The sequence below is a fragment of the Panthera pardus genome, unplaced genomic scaffold (genome assembly GCF_024362965.1).
Source record: "Panthera pardus isolate Hobbes unplaced genomic scaffold, ASM2436296v1 HiC_scaffold_24, whole genome shotgun sequence".
NCBI lineage: Eukaryota > Metazoa > Chordata > Mammalia > Carnivora > Felidae > Panthera > Panthera pardus.
Genome location: NW_026526810.1, coordinates 14,381,048 through 14,398,200, shown reverse-complemented (window position 1 = coordinate 14,398,200; position 17,153 = coordinate 14,381,048). Strand labels below are relative to the sequence as shown.

The 17,153-nt window shown below is 48.7% G+C and overlaps 1 long non-coding RNA gene across 1 annotated transcript; it reads left to right on the top strand.

Moving 5' to 3' along the window:
• The first annotated feature begins 2,444 nt into the window (after positions 1-2,444).
• Positions 2,445-12,528, top strand: LOC109273603 (uncharacterized). The gene is made up of 3 exons (XR_002083153.2): positions 2,445-5,365; positions 8,444-8,563; positions 11,403-12,528. It is a non-coding gene; the product is annotated as an uncharacterized LOC109273603 (long non-coding RNA).
• The last annotated feature ends 4,625 nt before the right edge of the window (positions 12,529-17,153 follow it).

Below are 17,153 nucleotides of genomic sequence, written 5' to 3'. Positions count from 1 at the left end.
ATGGAAAAGAGACTTTACAGATGTGAGATCTTGAGACGGGGAGATTTTCCTAGATTAGCTGTGTGAGCCCAGTGTCATCACAAGGGCTCTTGCAAGAGGCAGCCTGCAGGGTCAGAGTCAGAAAAGGCGATATGACAGCAGATGGAGAAGAAGAGAGGGCAATGTTGTGATGGGAGCAGGGGTCACAGTAAGAGAGAGAGTCTTGAAGATGCTACATAGCTGGTCTTGAAGGTGGAGGAAGGGGGCATGAGCCAAGAATGCAGTCAACTTTCAGAAGCTGGAAAAGGCAAGGGCCTCTGGGTGGCTCAGTCAGTTAAGCATCCAACTTTGACTCAGGTCATGATCTCACAGCTCGTGGGTTTGAGCCCCCCATCAGGCTCTGTGCTGACAGCTCAGAGCCTGGACCCTGCTTCAGATTCTGTGTGTGTGTGTCTCTCTCTACCCCTCCCCTGCTCAAGCTTTGCCTCTCTCTCTCTCTCTCAAAAATAAATAAACATTTAAAAAAATAAAAACAAAAAAAAAAACTGGAAAAGGAAAGGAATTCATTCTTAGAGCTTCCAGAAGGAATACAGCCCTGCTGACACCTTGACTTCAGGACTTCTGACGTCAGTAACTGTAAAATAATACGTTTGTGTTGTTTCAAGCCTCTAAATTCATCACAGCAGCAATAGGGACCAATACACTTACCCTGCACTTTCTGTCCTGTTCCTTGTTTCTGAACTCTTACTGACACATTTTGGACACCATGGACTGATGCTACACATCTTTTAACTTTCTTTCACCTTTTTCTTCATCTTCTTGTCTTTTTGCCCTACCGTCTGGGAAGTTTCTTTGACTACATTCTCCCATCCTTCTCCTGAGTTCTTCTTCCAATTGTATTTTGAATTTCTGTGAACTTTTTCTTGTTCCCTGATTTTTCCTTTCTGTAGCTTCCTGTTCCTATTTTGTGAATGCAATACCTTCTCAAAAGTCTCTGAAGTGTTAATCATGACTTTTAGATTTACTCATTGCCTTTGATATCTCTATCTTTCCAGAACAGCTGTTACTTTTGCTCTTCGGGGTCCTTCTCTCTTGTGGGGACTGTTTTCTTGGTTGCCTGTTTACATGTACAAATGAAAGACAAGACTGATGCATATAGACAGCTGGCAAGGCTTCTGTCTGTGGTTCCCAGGTCTGTTTACTCAGCAGGCCTCACCCCTTCCCGAGAAGGTTGGCTTGAGTTCTGTGTAGAGGGTGACTCATAGTAACTGGCAGCCTTCACTCGAGGGTGCCGGGACTCCTCACCCCACAAAAAGATCCAACTAATGAGGGCTTTACTCAGGTGGGTACTAAGCCTCCTTCCAAGGTCATTTCCAAGTGCAAACACAGCACTGCTGGCTTCTTGGTGGAGCCTGGGTTACAGGAGAGCAGAGTGCTCTCCTCACTGTTCCATGGATGGTCCTTGAACCAACTCTTCTCTCCCCACCACTGAAGCCCCTGGCCAACTCCTGTTCTCCAGCTTCAGACTCTGAACTCACAGCTTTTCCAGGTGCTCAGGGAGGCTGATACCTCTACCCAGGCTGCCTCTTGCATACATAGTGGGCTGCAGTCTCCTCAGCCATGGGTTTTTAATCAATATGATCATGCCTGATTTTTTTGTTCTAGAAATCTATGAAAGTCACGAGTTCCCTGATACTCATCCATGCCCTCATCCTCTTCACAAGTCTGCTGGGATTATGTGATGTTGCCATTTCCAGAAGTTTTGGAGAAGGGAAGGAATTCATTCTGCCCTCTGGACACCTAAGCTCTCCGATAGGTCTATACAAGATACAGGTAGCTGTCACCGTACTAGTGGTAACATGTCTCTGTGCAGGACGCCTCTTCCTTGACAAGACGAGGGCCATCCCACCACTGAACTGCCTTAGCTTAGCTACAGTATTCTAGTCTCATGAGATTCTTAGAAGGACTGGCTAACCTTTGACATGAGAAACATAATTGATTCTAAACGCTCTGAAAGTGGTGTATGGGAGAGGACTATCTTTGGCTGTGGGTGAAAACCAGTAGTGACTTTAAAAAGACAGTGGTGTACTCAGTGCAGGAGGTAGGAAGGCCTGCTAGGGAGGCTTCTGCGTGTCGAGAATGCTTTGCTGTGTGCAGCCTCCCATGCTTTGCTGTGTGCAGCCTCCACTCCTAGATCATCACATGGTCCAAGGGGACAGCTCCAGCTCCAGTCATCGTGTCCACATTCCAGCCAGCAGAAGAAAGAAGGAAGAAGGGCTAATCCACTCCTTTTAATGCTATTTCCTGGAACGGAAATCACTCATGATGCTGCCATTCACACGCCACTGGCCAGATCTGGTCCAGATAGCTGTGTGCCAAGCTTGACCCTGAGGGTTTCATTATTAAGGAAAGAGCATAATATGGTGGGGCCAGCCAGGGGCACTTTACTATCTCCATGACTTTACTATCTCCACAGGCCTGCACATCATAGGTACTTGGGAGGAAAGCAGGCTGACTGTCCATGGCTCAGAATGGTCTACTCATTCCTCACTCCCTTTGTTCTGGCCTGAATGTTTGTGCCGCCATCACCCCAGAACCCACATGTTGGAATCCATACACCCAACAGGATGGTGTTAGAGGGTGAGGCCTTTGGAAGGAGATTAGGTCATGAGGGAGGAGCCCTCATGAATGGGATTCGTGCTGTTTAAAATTTTTTTTTAGTTTATTTATTTATTTTTGAGAGACAGAGACAGTGTGAGTGGGGGAGGGGCAGATAGAGAGGGAGAGAGAATCCTAAGCAGGCTCTGCATTGCCAGTGTAGAGCCTGACAAGGACCTCAAACTCACGAAACCATGAGATCATGACATGAGCCAAAACCAAGAGTCAGACGCTTAACCAAGTGAGCCAGGCGCCCCTGGGATTCATGCTCTTATACAAGAGCCCCACCGAGCTCTCAAGCTTCTCCCTTCTGCCCCGTGAGGCTACCAGTAAGAACTCTGCAGCTCAAAAGAGGACCTTCACCCAAACAGGCTGACTTCCTGATCTCACACTTCCAGTTTCCAGAAGTATGAGAAATAAGTTTGTGTTGTTCATAAGCACCCAGCCTGTGCTAATTTGTTATAGCAGATGGAACACACTAAGACCCCCATTTCCTGGGCCTTGAAGACTGGTACAATATTTTTTCTGGAGTTAAGAATTCTGGGGCCAGAGTTAATGTTCCATTAATTATTTGCCAGACACCCAGCTTCATTGTGGTCCCTGATTTTAAATACACCACCCAGAACTACCCAGACCAGAATGAAAGTCTTGCCCCTCATTGGTTCAGAGTTGCAAAGACGTTAAAAGAATCAGGGACGTAGCTGTCCTTGAACGTTCAGGGGTCAAGGGTGGTTTGAACTAGCAACAGAGCTGTGGAGCGAAAGTCGATAAACAACTTGTTTCCCAAGGCCTTTGTGTAGCCCGCCCTTCCTCTCCTCCGCTTTTCCTGCTGCGTCCCAAGGGACCTGCGCCCTGCGCATCAGTTCTGCTGGAACAAGTTATGGTAAGGGCGGCTTCGAAAGAAGAAAACAATTCACAAGTGCCCTTGCCGGTCCCTCCAATGCAAACATTTTCCAAAGTATTTTTTCCACATTTTTGCATCTCTTGTTTGAATAAGTCCCCATTTACTGCTGCTGGCTGAGCCAGAACAGTCTACACATCCCAGGGGAGGGCCCGCCCCAATAGAAAGAATTCCAGACTAACTAGCTGAAGAAATAAGTATTTGGTAATGAGCGTGCAGAGGACACTGAGCCTGCCTTCCCAAGCTCCACCTTGGGCTTCCTGTGGCTGCTACTGCCAAGAAAACAGCTTCTTATCCACTCTGGCAGTTAGGGGAAATGTGACAGCCCTGGATCTGGTGCCTGCGAAAGGTGTTTACTGGGTCCTGCTCCAGATGGGAACATTCAGGCTCAGTCCCCTCTTCTACATTAAGTCTTCACTCATCCTTTGACTACACCGCCTTTCTGGGGCCTTTGTCATCTGGGGCTGCCTGGGGGAACTGAGCCTGCCTCATCTCCATGGCTAATGAAGTGTCCCAAGGCACTGGTTGCCCCCCTCCATCCCCCTCTAAGTCATGCTTCTGTGGGAGGGGTCCCAACCAATCTCCTGTCCTTACTTAAACTTCCTCCTGTCAGAGGATGACAGAGGCACATCTTTGGGCACCAGGGCCCCTCCCACAGAGAGGCTGAGTACTGGCCCTGGGGGTCGAGAGTCTGGGGAGCAAGAGAGCCAGGAAAAAAACTTGCACCCCGGCTCACAGCCTGGCCATCTTGCTCTGTCCTGCCTGTTAGCTTCAAGCATAATAGTCCTCAAGGAAACTGCCTGTGCTGAGAGGTCAGAGGCTATGACTGGACATACTGTGTATTCCCCACCACTGGAGAGACCACTGCTCACCTGTCTTTCACCTCTCCTTGGGGGTGAATTGCATTTTCCAAAGTTAGCAACAAACGGGATCTCTAACCAACTGAACCTTTGATCTTTGTACAGCCAGCTCTGACCATCCTCCTGCAGAGAGGGAGGGGCTATTTCCCCTTCTCCCAAATCCAGGGATGGTGCCACTTTGGGGTAAGTGATGCTATTTGACTTCTGAGGCCAAGTTACAAATGACGAGACAATTTCTGCCTGGCCCTCTTGGGACTCTCCACTTTGAAAAAAAAAAATTTAATGTTTATTTTTTGAGAGAGAGAGAGACAGCATGAGTGGGGGAGGGACAGAGAGAGAAGGAGACATAGAATCCAAAGCAGGCTGCAATCTCTGAGCTGTCAGCACAGAGCCCGATGCAGGGCTCAAACTCACAAACCATGAGATCATGACCTGAGCCGAAATCGGAGGCTTAACCAACTGAACCATCCAGGTGCCCCTGGACTCTTTGCTTTGAAATGCAACTACCATGCTGTAGAGAGGCCAAACCTGCACAGAAGCCACATGGAAGTTTCTCAAAGCAGTCCAAGCCAGCATGTGAGGAGGCAACTCTTCAGGTGAGCAGCCCAAGTCCAGGGATCCCCTCAGGCTTGGAGTCCTCCCAGTGAGGTCCCAGATGCTGTGAACAGATTCTAGCTTTCCTTGATGTTGTCTTTCCCAAATTCTGATGCTCAGAAACATAATAAAATGATGTAAGCTGCTATGTTTGTGGTAACTCATTATCAGCAACAGTAACTGCATCTTTTCTCTTACAGAAACATCACACTTCCTGCCCCCTTGAAATCACATGTGGCCCTGTGACTTGCTGTGGGCAATGCAATTTGAGTGGAAATGATGTATGACAGTGTTTCATTGCTTGGCTCCATTCTTTGCCTGTTCTTCTGGAAGACATGGAGATGTTGTCTCTGTGGGTCACATTGGACATACAGTAGGAGGAAAACACAAGAGTTTTGTTTCCAACCACTGAGATTTGGGGGTTGTTTGTCACCACGTCATATTGTGTCCTGACTGATACACACACTGTTCAAGATGCAGTTGCCTGGCTCAGGGGAGACCATTGCTTATGGACTGAACACTATAGACTCTGGTGTCCTGGTCCCCTACTTGTCCTGTCTCATGGCTTTCCCATCAAACTTAGGGAAGATTCTCTCAATGCAGGGCTTACCCTTTTATACTTTTCCAGAAGCTCTTCAGTGCCAGAAGAACATGCTGTTGACCAGACCCAGGACAAGCTGGGCACATCCAAGTTCTGGTCCAGCCCCTGGAGACAGCGGCCTCAAATATGAGGGCCATCTGGGTTCAGAGGAGCAGACAGTTGGCCATGCAGCCAGAAGAAGGATAGGGACCTAGGAGCTAGAGAGCTAGGTTTAGGTCCTTGCACTGCCTTGGGTAAGTCCTCTGCTTATGAGCCTCAGTTCCCTCATTTGTAAAATGGCATAACATCAGTGTCTTGGTCTGTTCGGGCTGCTGTAATAGGATACCATAGACTGGTGACTTCTAAACAACAATACAGATTTTCCCCCACTTAGGATGAGATTAAATCCCAGTAAACCCATCATAAGTTGAAAATACCTTGCACCAAGGAGCACCTGGGTGGCTCAGTTGGTTGAGCGTCTGACTTCGGCTCAGGTCATGATATCGTGGTTTGTGAGTTCAAGCCCCACATTAGCCTCTGTGCTGATAGTACAGAGCCTGCTTGGGATTCTCTGTCTTTCTCTCTCTCTCTCTCTCAAAAATGAACATTAAAAGAAATATCTTAAGTCAAAAATGCATTTAATACACCTAATGTACTAAACATGATAACTAGCCTAGCATACCTTAAACTTGCTCAGAACACTTCCATGACCCTACAGTTGGGCAAAATAATCTTACACAAAGCCTATTTATAATAAAGCATTGACTACCTCATATAATTTGCTGATTACTGTACTGAAGGTGAAGAACTGACCGGCTGTGGGTGTGTGGGTTGTTTACCCTCATGATCGCATGGCTGACTGGGAGCTGTGGCACCCGCCACCACCCCGCATCACAGGAGAGCAGCATACTGCAGATCACTAGCGCAGGAAAAGATCAAAATCCAAAATTCAAAGCATGGTTTCTACCAAATAGATGTTGCTTTTGCACCATTGTAAAGTCAAAAAATCATTAAAACAAACCATTGTAAGTCAGGCACCTTTTGTGTTTATTTCTTACTGTTCTGGATACCAGAAGCCCAAGATGAAGACACTAGAAGATTAAGTGTCTAATAAGAGTTCTCTTCCTGGTTCATAGATAAGTGTCTTCTCGCTGCGTCCTCACATGGTGGAAAGGGTGTGGCAGCTCTCTGGGGTCTTCTTTACAGGGGCACTAGTCCCACTCACGAGGGTTCCACCGTCGTGACCTAATCACCTCCCAGAGGCCCTACCTCCTAATGCCATCATATTGGGGGTTAGGATTTTGACATATGAATTTAGGGAGGACACAAACACTCAGACCATAGCATAATGTCTTCCCTCACAGGGCTATTATTTAGAGGATCAAATTCCCATGTGAAGGGCCCTACCCAGGTCAACAGCACAGGTGGCACCATTCAGTGGCAGCCATTGTTCCTGAACGTGTGCTTTTACACACAGCACACACCATCACATCCAGAAGGAAAGGTGCAGTCCCCAGCCACATGCTCCAAGCAGACAGCCCATTAATTACCTCCTTCACCTCCCCAGACCCATGCCTTGTCTCACTCAGGCAAGCTTGGATGGTTCAACTCCTTGTCCCCAAGGGACCTCCCTGTGCAGGTGGGCAACACATTCAAATAACTCTATCTGGAATGACTGGCAGACTTAGTGAAAAAATCATAACTTTGCAGGATAAAAGATAATGTCTCTTCTTCTTCCAAGGTTGGGCTTTTGACTGATTACTGCACCTCCCTCAAAAGGTTGCATGGAGGTGTCAGTAAGGTAATGGCAACTGTATGCTGCTCAGTGCTCAGGCCATAATCTTGGAGCCACTTCATCCTCCTTCTTTTTTGCATGTGTCATATCCACCAAATCCAGTCATTGGTCCCTTCGCAGTGTGGTCAACATCCATCAACTATCACACACACACACACACACACACACACACACACACACACACAAAACCACCACCACTATGCACACTGTCTCAGGACATCTCCCCAACAACTGCCTCCTGCCTGGTCTCCGGCTTCCCCCTTCCCCACCCCTCCTTTCTCCACACAGCACAGTGAGCCATTTAAAACCCAAGCCAGGGACTCTAGCATATTTCCCAAAGCCATCAAGCAACTCTCCAATTCTCAGCAAACATCAACTGGATGGATGCCCCACAAATTTAACTCAATTCAGATATGACCTACCTGGATACGGCATCAAATCCCACAGCTTAGGGGTTCAGGCCCATGAGAGAGGCCCCTACTTCAGACACCAGTTACAAGTCCAGGTTGTCACCTGTGCTTCTGACCACCTGGCTGTAAATCAGAGTTCCCATGACCTCCTTCTTGGGTTCAATTAATTTGCTAGAGCAGCTCAGAGAACTTTGAGAGCACTTACTTACAAGTCCCAGTTTATTATAGAGGATACAGATGGAAAACCAGATAAAGAGGTATACAGGGCAAGATCTGGAAGGGTCTTAGATGCAGGGGCTTCTGTCTCTGAGGAGCTGGGGTATGCCACCCTCCCCTCTTGTGGAGGTATTCACTGACCTGGAAGCTCATCAAATCTTGTTGTTCAAGAGGTTTTATGGAGCTTAATCTGCAGCCCCCCATCCTTCTCCTTCCCAGAGGTCAGTGGGAGGGACTGAAAATTCTAACCTTCTAATTCTTCAGTCTTTCTAGTGACCAGCCTATCCTGCAATCAAGCAGGTGTCCCACCCTAAGTCACCTCATTAGCATAAACTCAGATGTGTTTGAATAACAAAAGACACTCCTATCACTCAAGAAATTCCAAGGGTTTTAGGAGTTTTGTGCTAGGAGCCAGGGACAAGACCAAATACGTTTCTTCTTATACCACAGGGCCAGTCACCCCTCTGCTCTCCTCCAGCCCTGGGCCTAGGAGCTGTCCTGCCCACACCTTCATCTCAAGACCTTGAATTTGCCCTTCTGTCTGCCTGGAAACTCTTCACCTGGATATCGGTAAGCCCCATTAACTCAGCTTTCTCAGATGTTTATTTAAATGTCCCTGTTCCAGGAGGGCTTCCTGGTCAACCCATTTAAACCTGTAGACCACCCCTTCCACTTGGGGTCCCCTTCCCTTCATTATTGTTATCTGTTTATCACTATCACCACCTGACACACAGGTGTTTATTGCCCCTTGCCCAATTAAAATCCAAGCATGAGAAGGGCAGCTGGGTGGCTCAGTTGGTTGTCTGACTCCTGACTTTGGCTCTGGTCATGGTGTCACAGTTTCTGAGTCTGAGCCCCACATCAGGCTCTGTGCTGACAGTGCAAAGCCTGCTTGAGATTCTCTTTCTCCCTCTTTCTCTCTGCTCCTCCCCTGCGCTCTCTCACTCTTTCTCTCTCTCTCTCTTTCTCTGTGTCTCTCAAAATAAATCAATAAAATAAACTTTAAAAAAATAAAATGAAATAAAATCCAAGCATTGAAGTGAAGGCAGGGCTTCATCTTCATCCATTCCACTGCCCTCACTCTGGCGATTCCTGGGAGTAAATTCATGTGGGAATGCCATTTTCCCACTGACAAATGCCAAGCAGGGGGACAGGAGGGTGAGGATGGCAGGATGAGCAGGACCCAGCACCTGGCAGGCAGATGAGAACCACTTGCTACAGCTTCTGTGGATCCAAGTGGCACTGAGAGAAGCCTGGAGGTCTGAGTTACCCTTCCCACAGCAAGTGCAGTGGAAAGCCCCTGGGTGAGGGTCAGAAACAGAGTTCAAAGGGGATCGCTAAAGATGCGAGGGGTCGGTCATCCAGCAAAAGGGCCCTGGAACCCTCAAGGCACTGACGTGGGGGACCCAGTGTGGAAGAAAGCCTGGAACTCAGAGCCAAGCTCTCACTTCCTCCCTGGCAGACCCGGACGAAACATGTGAGACAGAACAAGCCTGAGGCCCATGTGAGCACAAAGAGCTCCTGGGCCACAGGACCCTGCCTGGCAGTGGTTGGTGCCCCTGTGCCCTGCAGCAACCCCACCCTAGCACACCCACCCATGGTGAGCTAGCTCTGACTCAGACTGTCCTGCACCCAGCCCATGGATGGTGGTTGGGTGGTTTTCGGCACTCTTGGACCCATCTTGGAATAGAGGGGGCAGGCCCAGGCCTGGACCAAGAGCAGTGGGTGTCAAGGAATCCCCAGAGGCTAGCCTAGCACCTGCATGGGCCTGATGGCTCCAGGAAACCAAAAGGATTATCTGGTGGTTTGGCACAGTTGACCCCAGAAAATGCAAGGATGCAGATACCCTGCCAGGTGAGTTTTCACCCTTGTTCCCCCCATCAATCCTTGGCTCTTGAGGACCTGCCAGGCTGAGGCCCCTTCTATTTCCAAGGGATCTCAATTCCCCTCAGAGGGGTATTAGATAAGCATGGCTGAGGGGGTCTTAGCTCTACCTCTGACCAGCACTGTCCTCCTCCAGGACAGCCTGCATCATGCTCTCCAGAAAGGCAGTGAGAGGGACCTTGGACTCTGCCAGGGACACACAGGGCCCTGGGGCCAGGAGGAGGCTGGTCCTCCCCAGTCACAGTCTCCAGGGAAAACCTCACTGAGGATGCAGCCCCACCCAGCGGGCAGATCAAAGAGAGTCTCGTGGGCGAGTTCAGTGGGGCTGGCCCCACACTTCCAGGCCTGGCTGCCCAGTTGTCTGCCCACTGGGCGCCTGTGGCTGCCCTGGCCAGGAGGGGAGAGGGGTACTGTGGTGAGGCCCGCCTTCCTGCTTCGTAGCTACACAGCTCCAGGGCCTTGGCCTCCTGCCTGGTCTCTCCAGGGCCTGGGGTCCTGCTCCAAAGTCAGTCCTGATGTAGCACTGCAGCCCAAAGATGGCTCAGAGAGACTTGTTGCTGAGCCCTGGGGACAGGGGGCACCTCCCTTCTGGAAGGGGCCCAGAGGTCAGTCAGAACTTGCTCCAGGGCATTCCTGGCTGGCAGGCAGGCAGGCAGGCACCTGCATGGGGAGGGGGACAACAACATTGAACACATCCCTGGAACAGACACTGAACTTGAGCCTGGGAGTGTACAGTGGGGTTGGCCCCACAACAGAGCTGTCATGACTCCCACCAGCCACTACACACAGATGCCAAGAACTGACTTGGAGGTTTCTCCCCTCCTCTTGTAACATTTGTCAGTAAAGCTCAGGTTTGGTCTCTTCTGTCCCCTTGCAGCTCTGTCCCCTGATGCTTGCTCACTGGGGAGATGCTCTTGCTTGGGAGGGCTGGGCTCCCACAGGTTATAGGGGGAGGGAGGAAGCCTGGAAAACACCACAATTAGGCCCCACCCCGAGCACGGTGCGCTTTGTGATGGGAACCTGTCCAGGCAAAGGCCTTATCCTAGAGATCTGGCAAATTACTGGGTAGCCATCAGAATGGAGCCAGAGCACAGACGTGCGTGCAGCAGGCACCTTATTAGGCTAATTATGAGCTGTCTCCTTGGCCCACCGATACTGTGTAAAATGTAAAATAAACTCAGGGTTGGCCTAGAAAGCCACTCCAAGGTGGTGTTTTCCTTGGGAGGAGTGCTTGCCAAAGGTCCTCTGGCTGAGGCCCCCGGGGGGGAAAATGTGGAAGAAGTGTCAGGGTGGAGAACCCCAAAAAAAGCAGAGAGATCTGCAGACCCAAAACCAACCTACAAACTGCACGAACCCCTCCCCCACTTCCTTATCTGTAAAGTTCATCCCTTCACACGTATGATGTGCCAGGAATTCCTGGCCCCTGGGTTTGGTTGATATGATAATGTTACTAATACAACTGGCTCTGCACTCTACACCGATTAGCTCATTTAATCCTTGAGGTAAACCCATTCTCTTTTCACAGATGGGAAAACTGAGGCCCAGAGATGTTAAAGAGCTTGCTGACAACTGTCAGAGCCTGGAACCAAGAAGCAGCCCAGCCCTAAAGGACAACCAGGCCCAGGAACTTCCCAGAACAGATAAGCCTGTGGGATGTGACATGCTGGGGAGACCAGCGCCCCTCCCTGAGGGCCAGTCCCCGCAGGTTCATAGGCAGCCCCTAGGCCTGTCAACTGACAGCCAGCACAGGGAGTCACTGGGAGGGAGGACGCCAGGCCCAGGCCCCAGCATGTGAATGCTGGGCTGCGGCGGAGGCTGGCAGGCAGGGCGGTGGCCAGTGGCTCCAAGTCAGGTAATCACACTGGGCACCCTGCACACCCCTACCCCACGTGATCGCACCAGCCCCCACCTCCCTCAACACCCTCTCTTGAATTTGGCAAATTCAAGCTGCTTGGGAAATGAGCCCTGAGGCTGTCTCCTGTCAAAAGAAAAGTAAGGACATAAAGAAGGAAGGTATCCACTGGGACCATGGGGCCCAGGAAGGGACACTGCCCCACCCTCTCCCCTAAGGCTTCCATGACCCACCAAGATTCTACATCCAGTCACCTGGTCCCTTTCCCTTCCCAACATACAATGTCACACTCACAGGCCTGGCTGGATCAGTACCTCCAGAGCCCAGCCTGTCCCTTGATGCCTATGCACTCCCCATGGGCTTCAAAGCTTTGAGGACAGAGATGACCAGGTCTCATCCACACCCACGGTAGGACCCAGTCAGGGTGAGACAGGACCAAACACAAAAGGCCAAGGGCCCCTCCCTTGGGGGCTATCAGAAGTCACTCAGAAACCCCAAGTCCTTCCCCAAGGTCCCTTCATCCACAGGGCCTGGGGTCTTTTAAGAAAAGGAGGGCGGGTGTCTGGGTGGCTCAGTTGGTTAAGCGTGGACTTCGGCTCAGGTCATGATCTTGAGCTTCATGAGTTTGAGCCTCACATTGGGCTCTGTGCTGATAGCTGTGACCCTGGAGCCTGCTTCAGACTGTGTCTCCCTCTCTCTCTGCCCCTCCCCCACTCATGTGCTCTTGCTGTCTCAAAAATAAATAAACATTAAAAGAAAAGAAAGAAGGAAGGAAGGAAGGAAGGAAGAAAAGAAAGAAAGAAAGAAAGAAAGAAAGAAAGAAAGAAAGAAAGAAAGAAAAGAAGGGAGCACATCAAGTTCTAAATTGGACCTAAGGGGCTTACCTGGCTTTACCCATCTCTTTTCACTCTTCTTTTCATTCAGTGAAAAGAACAAAGGGGCACAGCCTTGTTTTAGTGACCATCCTCAGAGTATATTCAGGACCCACAGCCACAGCAGGCTTGGGAAATAACTAGGCTCTCCCCAGACTTCCTGGGTCAGAAACTCTGGGAGTGGGGCCAGCACTAGGTTTTTAACAAGCCCTCCAAGGGGGTCTGGGGCAGGTACAGTGTGAGAGCTCCTGGCTAACAGCTTCCCTCTTCCACCCTCAGACACACCCCCCCCCCCTCAGACCGCCCCCATTGATTGCCTCAATTGGTTCTTCCTGGCAGAGAGCCCAGAACCCCAAAAGGCTTCTTTAAAGAAATACCTCCTAAGGGATCCTCCTAGTTTTTGTTTTGTTTTGTTTTGTTTTTTTGTCTAAAAACCACACCCTGGCTGATGGCTGAAATTCTAATCTGTCTGAATGTCCCTCTCACCAATGGTGGGACTGGGGCAGGTGGGGGACTTGAAGGTCAGATCCCCTCCTTAGCTCACAAACTGGAAGCCCCTTCCAACAAGGCCAGGGGCTTCCAGATCTGTCTCAGTGTCTGATCTCCTTTTCAAAGGCAGTGCTAAGCATCTAAGTGAGGAAAGAATAGAACATTCTGCAAGCCCAGCCTGCCTGAGAGATAAAGAACAGAAAGGAAGTGCGGAGGTGGCGGTGGCTTTCACAGTAAGTCGCCTGGACCTGTACCCCAAGAGGCCACCATAGCCTGCCATGGCACCCCAACTGTCCCTCCACTGTCCCAGATAACAGAGTCGGGGCTGATGGGATGATTTTTCATGGTCCAGCCCTGACCCTTGCGCCACGGAGGGAGGTGTGCTCACCCTGCCTCCTGTCAGTTCTCCATGCAAATATGAGCTGAGTTACATAAGGTGCAGGAGCCCCCAGGAGCTGCTTCACCCCACTCCCCAAATCTCAGGGCTAGAGCTCTGTATGTCCCTGTCTCAGCCCCACCTGGTAGTGTATCAGACACTGCCTCGGGCACCTAGGAGGCATCTATATACACTCGACATTCTGATTGAGGACACACGAACATCAGAGAAAAGAGACAAAAAATGTTAGACAGGAGGAAAAGGGAAAGAAGATACAGTGACTACCAGGACAGAGGGCTCCCTCAGACTGGGTGGTCAGGGGCATCTGCCAAGGAGAGGAAAGGTAAGAAGGAGCTGGTGGGTGCAGGAAGAGGAAGCATCCAGCAGCACACAGCAGCTAGTACAGTCTCTAGACGGCAGCCTCTCAGTGATTCCAAGGACAGATGGGAGGCCAGAGAGGGTGGGTGGTGGGGGAGGGGAAGCAGGGGACAGATGGCCAGAGAGGGTGGCAGGACCAGTGTACAGAGCTAGGGTTTTATTCCGAGGGTGACAGGAACACATCATGAGATTAAGCAGGGGTCACACTTTTAAATGGTCCCTCTGGTTGCGGTGGAGATAGATTTAGGACTGACCACAGTAGACAAGACCACTCTGGGCCAGTGCCTGTGGCAGGGCAGTCCCGCTCACCCTGGGAACACTCCTGGGCCCCCGTGGGCCAAAGCAGTGAAAGGAATTCTCCCAGAGCCCTCTACCTCACTCCAGTGCAACGGGAGATTTGTTTTATATCTTCAAAGGGTACATTTTGTCAATAAAATTCAGAGCTTACTTTATTTAAAAATTAAAAAATTAATACTCAATTCAACAAAGTCCCAGATATAAAGGGACTAGTTCTTCCTTCAGCTTTTAAATTCTCTTACTAAATGGCTTATTTTATACATAAACCTAGCAAGTTTTAGTCATCACTTTGTTCAGGAAGGGCTTTGATTTATGTTTTGGCCCATCCACATATTTTGTTAATTATACTCCTTTAAATGTTTTAAACTACATTTGTGCATTTAATTTTAATTTGATTTTAACTACTTCAATTGTATCAATGAAAAAAAAAAAAAAAACCTTCCCAAGTACTTCAGTACTGTTTTATAAATCTAATACATTAAACTATAGAGACTCACATTCTCTGAGTATTCCAATACTGTATAAGAACTTAGATTTCTAGTTAAAAATCTCAAGTCTAAATTAATTACTCAATTATGGCTTTAAATTCTAATTAGAAAGTTGGTCTATGAGTCTAATCGCCCAGATTATCTTAAACATGACGAATGCTGGAAAGACCAAAAGCATCTGTTTAAACAATGTTAAAATTGTGGGTTTCCTTCTCTTAGACATTTGGATTGACAATTCTACAGTTTTGTCATCCAAAATAATATCAGAGTTACCTTTCTAAGAAATGTCGGGCTGTGTTCTTGGCTGGCAGAACATTTACTGTTGGGAGAGGTCCTGCCTCGTGCCTGTCTGCCCGGCAGGCTGGGCCTGACCTACAATTGCTCTTCCAAACCCTTCTCAATTTAACAGAGAGCCAGTCTTCCCAGTCAAGTCTCTAGACACGAGTCACCTGTCATCTAATTCCTGTCTCTATTCATAGATGTTTGCAGTCCCCACACTCCTGACTTTACACTTTTCTCCAACTGGCCTATGTACTGCTTCATTCAGTTCTGGATTCTTTTCCAGGTCTTCCTATCTGTTAGGAGGCATTTAAATGGCATCTGGCTGACTGTCCCCCAGCCTGGTGACACCTGACTGCTGCTGCTCGATAATGTTGTCCTCTGTGTTCTGGCCGTCTTTCCCTAACCAGTCAAGTAGACTGTGCTGTTTGGTGGCCCCAGCCCACCCTAGACAGATGTCCAGTAGCACAGACAGGATGACAGGGGTGTCCCAAACCCCTCCATGGATCTGGAGTACCAGTCTGTGTGAGGAGAAAGCCCCAGCCATGGGCATCCCCTAGAACCAGCCTCCTAGCAACAACCCCACTCACCCACTCACCCAGCCTGGTATATTCAGAGATGGACAATAACAAGTGTGAGAACATGGAGGAATTGGAAATCTCATTCATACACTGCTGGTTGAAATGTGAAATGGTACAAGATGGAACACAGACTGGCAATTCCTCAAATGGTTAAACATAGGGTCACCACATGACCCAGCAATTCCACTCCTAGGTATAGACCCGAAAGAAATGGGCATATGCCCACATAAAAACTTGTGCATGAATGCTCAAAGAAGCATCATTCATGAGCGTCATAAAGTACAAACAACCCAAATGTCCATCAACTGATGAATGGATTAAAAAAAAGTGGTATATCCATTCAATGGATAGTTATTCAGCCATAAAAAGGAATGAAGTACAGGGGCACCTGGGTGGCTCAGTCAGGTAAGCGTCCAACTTCAGCTCATGTCATGATCTTGCAGTTCCTGGGTTCGAGCCCCGTGTTGGGCTCTGTGCTGACAGCTCAGAGTCTGGAGCCTTCTTCAGATTCTGTGTCTCCCTCTCTCTCTGCCCCTCTCCTACTTGCAGTCTGTCTCTCTCTGTCTCTCAAAAATGAATAAACGTTATTTATTTATTTATTTTTTAATTGGGGCGCCTAGGTGGCTCAGTTGGTTAAGTGCCTGAATTCGTTCAGGTCATGATCTCATTGTTCATGAATTCAAGCCCCGTGTTGGGTTCTCTGCTGACAGCTCAAGCCTGGAGCCTGCTTCATTTTCTGTCTCCCTCTCTCTCTGCCCCTCACCCACTCATGCTATGTCTCTCTCTCTCTCTCTCTCAAAAACAAATAAACATTAAAATTTTTTTTAATTAAAAAAAAAGGAATGAAGTACTGATATGCCCTATAATATGGATGAACCTTGAAAATATTATGATAAGTGAAAAGAAGCCAGACAAAAATGCCATATATTAAATGGTTCCAATTCACATGAAATAGTCAGAATAATAAATGACTGTGGGGGGGGGGGGGGAAGGGGAATAGTGGGGGTGAGAGATAAAGGGTATGTTTTAAGGTGATGAAAATGTTCTAAAATTGTCTGTGGGGATGGTTGCACTTATCTCCAAATATACCAAAATCCATTGAATTGTATCCATGAAGTGGGTGAATTGTATGATATATGAATTATACCTCAATGAAACTGTTGTATCAAAAAATGTGTGCCCAGAGAAATCTTGTTTCCACTCCTACTCCCTCTGCCTGTATCCACAGGACTTCTTTTTGCAAAATAGGTGAAGTGTATATATATATACATATTTTTTTAATGTCCCCTACTTTCTTATAAAAGTAGTGGTGTCTTATGTGAACAATTTGGCACCTTACTTTTTTTTTTAATTTTTTTTTTTTTTTTAACTTAACAGTGTATCCTAACGCCAGCTGTTTCCATGTCTCTCCGTCTTTTCGATGGGTACCCAGGACCTCCTGGTGGGGGGTGTCATGCACCACTAGGAACACCCATGCCTACCTGTCGCTTCATCTCTGTCCTGGTGGTTCACTGGGGGAGGCTCCTGAATCCAGGCACACTTGAGCGCTCTTTGGTGGCTATTGCACACTGCCGTACCCTCCAGCTCCGTAGCTGGTCCCTGCCACCTCAAACTTCTCACCTGCAAACCGGCTGTTGTGGGAGTCAAGCAAGTTGATACTGGTC